Below are 7,123 nucleotides of genomic sequence, written 5' to 3' on the forward strand. Positions count from 1 at the left end.
ATGGGTCATCCGTGTGGTTGTGATGACAGTGAGACAGTCAGCCAGACCCCAAACTCTTCATGAATGGGGCGCAGTGGCTGGGGGCTGGAGACGACTGCAGTGAGAGCAGGTGGCCAGCGGTATCTGAATGAATCATTCCTCAAGGACCTGCAGAACTGCAGTGCTAGAAAGTTCTAGTGTCTGTCACCCCTAGACATCTCTCCATGCTCCTTTTCAGTCTACCACCCTGGCAACCTTCCAGGGTTGGGTTTAGCTGTGAAGTCTGAGTCTAAGAGGCTTGTCCCAGAGATTTGTATGTAGAGCTTGCTGTTTCTTAAAACCCAGAGGCAATCGGAGAACCTTGCGGGGCTGGTGTGAGTTCCACTGCAGGGAGGAGCCTGGGAGTCCTCTGCAGTGTAGACCAGGTGAATGGAAAGTATACTTGGTGTCATAAAGGAACGCAAAGGGGTAAACCTAAATTCAACCTAAACCCTTAAAGAGTCAAATAAGCAAAACCCCATTCAAACCACAGGGATCCCAGCCTACCCGCAGAGCCTGCCCTGGCTTCAAAATCAAAGCCTTAGCTCTTCCCCCAAGAACCCCTAAGTGCTGAAAAACACCCTCCTACTTCAAGCTTCCTTTCCCAGCCAGACTTCCTGAGAATCCCAAACATCTGAAGCCAGATACTGAAGAATGTAAGTGTCCCAGCCAGGTGACCTGGATCCTGGTTGAATGGGCAGCCCCAGTGTTGCCGCGGCCACGCATCTGATCTTTCTCAAGGGAAACGAGCTAGTGCCAAGGAAATCAGCCCTTCAGGGAGCAGGAGTTACTGAGGGACTCAGGATGGGGTCCATGTGTGAGGTGACAAATGGGCCCCCCAGGATGTAAGAGCTGGGTTTTTAGTAAGCATGAAAGATTATGGTCTATGATCAGTTAACATGTTAGAAATAAAATTCAGATTCAGTTTTTCTTTTAGTCGTAGCTGTGTAATATTAATAATTTAGAAGCTGACATCCATCCTTCTGAGGTAGAAGAAAAATGCGCACAGAACTTGGGGTCCCCTGAGCCACTCGCACAGGACAGGATGAGTGAGAAAAGCCATCTCTGCTTCCATACTGTATCAGGAGATCCTTGTGTGGAGGAGAGAAAAGGTCCCACCAGCTCTTCCTCTCAGAGTTGGGTTCCGAGGTTGACAGATAGAGCCTGGGTGGGGACAAGGGGGAGTGGTGGGAGGCGTGGGGTTTGATAGATTCCCCCATTGCTATGGGTCCCCCTGCTCAGAGAGAGAGAAGTGGTACTTGGGGCTTACCAGCCCTGAATCTCCAACCACAGGAGATGCCTCAGATCTAGCAGAAACACACACACACACACACCCCATACTCATTCACGAACACACATACTCACTGTCATATAGGAATATCTTCAAATCCAAAAACCCAGAATTACAACTCTTCTCATCCAGATGTGTTTTGAACACAAATACCAAATACCAAAGTTAGTTACAAAATACCAGTCAGTGGAGATGTCCTTTGATAAAGACTCTCAAAATCAGCTTAGGGGGATCAGGGATCAAGTCTGACCCCAGGCAGGGCCCCGAGGGAGATGCTCTGGCTCAGCTGGGTTGTCATGGTCCTGCCTGAGTCTTTTAGTTGTCTGGAGCCCTTGGGGTTTCCCAGCTTGGCTTTCCTGTCCCCACTCTTAGCACCTGGCACACACTGTCACACCCCTGATGCTGGCCACCTATCTGCCTTCCTGGCCTCTCCTCAGACACACTCTGTCTGTCCCATTCCAGCTTGGACCAGCTGACCACTCTCAGAGCCCGCTAAGATCTTGGCCTCTGCTCCCAGACAGCTCACTTCTCCTTTTGCTGGCTGGCTGTCTTCCTTTCTCAGATACACTTTCTGGACTCACGTCCCCGTGCAAGCCTGCCATTAGCATGGTTGACCATGCTATTAATATCATGTTTAGATCTTTAGGGAGAGTTTATTCTGCTAGCTGTGAGACCTGAGAAAGACACCTTTACCTTAGCGACATCACAATATTCTGCCCTCTTGTGAGCTACTGTCTCTATGTCTTCAAGGAACTTTAGCTTGTTTGATTCTCCATGATGTAAGTGACCAGAGACTAAGTTGAATTCTCTCTTCTCTTTTGGCTTGACACTCCCTTGAGGCACCTAGAGGGTGTTTATAGAATGTCCTACAGTAATTTTGCAGGGCATTGTAAAAGCATGGGAACATGAGGCTCCTCACTGGCCTAGCAACATAGTAACATTTCACAGGGGAGAAGGTATAACTGTGGGACAGAGTATTCAAAATCTGGAAAAATCAAGACACATGATTACCATGTCTAACAGCGGGCTCTAGGGTCAGGCATATCTGGGCATTGGTTTCCTCTTGTGTCCAAGTGGAATTATCGTAAGGGTTAAATGGTGTCATGTGTATGTTTGGTGAGGATCACTCAGTAGATGTCAGTTTCTTTCTCTTACAGGTACCAGTAGAATGTGCTTTCAGGAGCGCAGCTGATGTACCTTCTTGAAAATAAAACCCTTAAGCAGGCTCAGGTGCTCTTGTGCATGAAGCAGCCTCGCTGCCATTACTATTAGAAATAAAAGCTCTGCCATGTCGGCTCTTCCTGCGGGCAGCTGCTCTCAGCTCTGCTCGGGTTGGGGAGACCTTTCCTGGCCTCCCCCAGAATTCTCACGTCTGCAGTGTCCCCAGGGCTACAGGCAGCCAGGGAACGAGGGGGAGGCAAAGGACACCTGGTGCTAAATAAATGTCATCATCTTACAAACTACTTGTCTCTGCAGTAACAATGATTGCCCATGTAGAGCAGAGGACAGCTGACATCAGGACCCGACACTGGAGAGTCGAGACCCTGGAAGGCAGTACGTAGGACTTAACTGACAGCTCTACTGTGTCCACAGCTAAATTCCATTTTGGAAAAAAGTGTAGGTGCCAATGTCCATAGCTTTTAGTCACAAACAGGAAAAAAGTCCATCTCTCGCTTTTCTCTTTTGAAGAGCAAACTTCTGCAAACACAATGGAGGATTGGCATTTGGGGCTGTGCTTAGTGGGGGTTTGGGCTTGTGTGGGGGCTGTGTTAGCATCTCCTGCCTTGCTCCTGAACCCCAGGCAGAGACTGTTCCCGTTGTGCTACTACTGGTATAGCTTTGACTTCCTAAAACGTTTCCCATCATCTTACAGAATTACGTCTGTAAATGACTAAGACAGATGCTTTATGCCTTGCCTGATTGTTATGGGTATTATATCCCCAAAGAAGAAAATTGTTAACAAGTCATTTTGTAACCCTTAAGTGTCTCCATTAAGCTGTGATGGGAAAGGCCGTTGGCCAAATGACAGTGGATAAGTCTGTCTTTGGCATCCATTTGTTATGTCCTCTCTCCTCTTAGCATGACTGTTCCTCTCTCTGCTGAAACCAATCACCCAGCCCCATAGGAGGCAACCAGCCACCTCATGTTGATGCAGGCCATCGAGAGTCCTCTCTTTAAGGTCTCAGACAAGCCTGCTGCCACTAGATGTTGCACATGATGTCATAACCGAGAAATTGCACATTGACAGCCATAGATGTGTTTGGTTTGTCTTGCACAGTGTTTTGAACAAAAAATCAATCATTTGTAGCATTTAAGAGATTTCACATAAATATCTATATCCTCAGCTTCTTTGAAAAAAACGCTTGAAAGATTTGACAACGGTGGGTTATCATTTTCACATTGGCAACAATTGGTGGGAGTGAAGTGGTGGCTTCCCCTTTTAGATGGGCCACTGCTGTTTCATTTGCCATAGTCCCCACTACTCCCTATTGCTTCCCTTCTTACTAGGTCACATTTATTTTCAGGCAACTGGCTCTCTTTATTCACTCATGTTACCTTCCTGGCCCTGGAGGTACCTGTGTTTGCAGTCACTACTTTAGACCTCCCAAGTTTCCTCCCTCATCATTTGCATCCATCCAAACTTTGTCAACTTGTGTCCATTTTCTCAAGCTACCCTGTTTCAAGTACATCTGAAGGAGCTCTAATAGGATCAGCAAACTCACAGTAAAATATAAATGGTTTTCAAGGGTTTGACATCTTTATCGGTTAACTATTCCCACAATAATGCTGCTTAAAAACAAATCACAAAATCTCAGCAGCAAACAACAGAAGGAATTTATGTAGTTGTAGGTGGTCAGCCCATGGGTTGGAGATCAGCTCCAGGCTGAGCTCAGACTCGGGGTGAGGTGGGGTAGCTTTGTTCCATGTGTTTCTCATCTTCCTGGGACTGGTGGGCCAGCCTGGACATAGTCTTCTCATGGTGATGGCTGAGATGCAAGAAAGAAAGTGGAATCAGCACACCTTGGTTTCTGCCTCATTCTATGGCCAAGAAGTCACACTACCAAACCCAAGGTCAAGAGGTGGGGGAGTATTCCCACCCATAGCTCAAGGACATGAAACAGTTACACAGCACGTGTGTAGTGAAGAATTAACTATCCCCAAAGAGAGGTCTGGCCTTTGCCCTTGGCTATGGGGAAGGGGTCTTTAGGCTCTTGGAGTATCATGACAGATAGAAATGTCTGTGTCTGGGGGCTTTGGCCACATGACAGTCTAACAATATGATTTATGATGGAGGCTTTTGGGGAAAGTAGTGGCATCAGTCCTGTCTTTGGAGGGACTGGAGACTAGAGCTCAGCCATGTGGGTGGTATGTGATGGAGCCTCAGTAAAAACTCTGGACACTGAGGCTCGGCGAGCTTTCCTGGTCGGCAATTCTCCATGCACACTGTCACACGTCATGGCCAGGAGGTGGTAACGCTGTCTGTGACTTCACCGGTAGGGGACGCCTGGAATCTCCAGGTCGGGACCCCTCCTGGACCCTGCCCCACCTATATGTCTCTTCCTTAGTTGGTTTTAATCTGTATCCTTTCTCTGTAATAAATGGTGACCATGAATATAACAGCTTCCTGTGACTTCTGTGAGTCCTTTGAGTGAATTATCAAACCTGAGGGGAGTTTTGGGAACCCCTCAAACTTGACTTGATGTCAGAAGTGCGGGTGGTCTCATGTGGACTGTTCCCTAACTTCACAGTTGGCCTCAACTTTCACCACATGGAAATAAGGAGGGATGAAAATGGAAGCTGATAATGCAAATTGCCAAATATCCCTCTCAAGGGCAGCTTTCTTCATTTCTTCATCCATTTGGAAAATACTTATTGAGCACCTACTATGTGTCCAATGTTATTCCAAGGACCTGAGACTAGAAGAAGTGAATAAGACATGGCCTCCACAGTCTAGTGGAGGAGACAAAGTATAAGCAAGTGGACAGTATGTGTTAACGCCAGAGGTGAGATGTGCTGTGGGGAGCAATAGAGCAAGGCGGGAGAGGGGCAGGGGTTAGGTCTTTACATAGGATGGTTGAGATGGACTCTTCTGGAAGGTGACGTTTGAGCACACTTGGATGAAATGAAGGAGGGGGTCGGGCTGGGTTTCAGGGCAAGAATTTTCTAGAGAGGGGCAAGCAAGCCCGAAGATGCGGGAAGAAGCATGAGAACATGGATTCCAGCATAGATATTACTGTTGCACAAAAAGTCCATCCTAGGGATGGTTTTCTTCACATGGTCCTTGGAGGACTGTGCTGTGCATTGGGAAACCCAGGGAAGAGGGAAGCCTTTCCTTCGATGCCTCAAATCAAGCCTGAGACCAATTCCCCTGTGTTTTGTTGTGTGGTTTCGTCCTCACGTTCAACATAGGATTTATTTCATCTGACTCTTTGCTCCTTCCGAGAGGATGAGCAGCCATCTCCAAATGATTTTGGTTTCTTAGAGAAATAAAGAAAGGAAAGAAAAGGTACAGGAAATAAGAGTTACTTCTATTTATTTGGTTCATTAAGTGAACAAATAAGCCTGTAACTGGAAAGTACAGGGTGACTAAGAAGTAGCCCTAAGGGAAAAACCTAATGGGGAAATTTTATTAAAAAACATAGCTTACATATCCAGCCTTTGGGCTTTCCTTTCAGCCCCTCTGTGGTTCTCAAAAGCCCGTGGTGGTTCAGACCTTAATGCTGGGAGGAGCGTGAGTGGTGGAAGGTTCTGTGGGCTTGAGGGAAGGGCTGTGGGAGTGGGGACCCAAGACCTGGCGGCCAGCGGACAAGAACTCTCCGCTGCGGGTGCTGGGGAGCAGAGAGGCAGGAGGGGCTGACCACAGCAGGGGTTGATGCTTGCCAAGGACGCCGCAAGCACTAACTGCAGTGGTGGGTTTGTTGCCAGGGCTGGGTTAAGTGCATTCTTTTCACTCAAAAGCCCCTCTCTGGAGGGAAGGTTCAGAAGGCATGCTCGGGGCAGGGGGAAACCCCTGCCTTCTCCTTTTACAGAACTTCCTCATTTTTCTGGTCGGTCCACCCAGGAAGCTGGGTCTGGAGATGGGTGCACGGTGGAGTTAACTGTGGGTTTTGCTCCCCATCCCCCAGCAGCAGTCCTCCGATGAGCTAGTCCTAGTCCATCACAAGCTTCTCTTTGCCAGTTTGCGACTCGCTCAGCATTTGAGGGACGTCTAAGGACGATATGAGTGAGAAGCGTGTTCCTGGGCCCTGCCTGCAGGACTTTTTCTTAAAGGGCATGGCCCTCTCGGTTCCTTTTACTCCTGATCCTCTCTCCTCCTTCCCCGAATCCTCACCTCACTGATTCCCTGGCTCCTCACAGAACTGCCCTGGTCCCCCTGCACCTGCTCCCCTCGCCCCACCCCGGACTTTCAGAGAGAATGTCGTGTGGAACTTCAGAGAGGCAGCAAGGTCCACTTTCAGAAACAGGCTTCTTATGTAAACTTCTTGAGAGCATAGTAAACTAACACTTCCTCCTCTTTGCACCATCTCCTCAAGCCCCTGGCTTGGTAGAGGTAGGTGAAGAGAACTAATGGAACATTCTAGAGCTTTCTCCCATTGTTCCCAAACTCCGACCAGGTTCTCAAATGTCTGAGTTCAAGATGTCATGACGTGCTCCATCAGCATGATCTCTGAGAGAAATAAGATGACAACGCCCCAGATGTAAGTAACAAGCAGGCGGGAGGAGTTGAGGTCATGAGACCCAGAAAAGGGCACTGGCTGGCTTTGTTCTTGGCCTAAGGTTAATGAACGCTTGCCCTTGGCAGTGAGAATGTGT

Source organism: Propithecus coquereli, unplaced genomic scaffold (genome assembly GCF_000956105.1).
Source record: "Propithecus coquereli isolate 6110/MARCELLA unplaced genomic scaffold, Pcoq_1.0 Scaffold416, whole genome shotgun sequence".
NCBI lineage: Eukaryota > Metazoa > Chordata > Mammalia > Primates > Indriidae > Propithecus > Propithecus coquereli.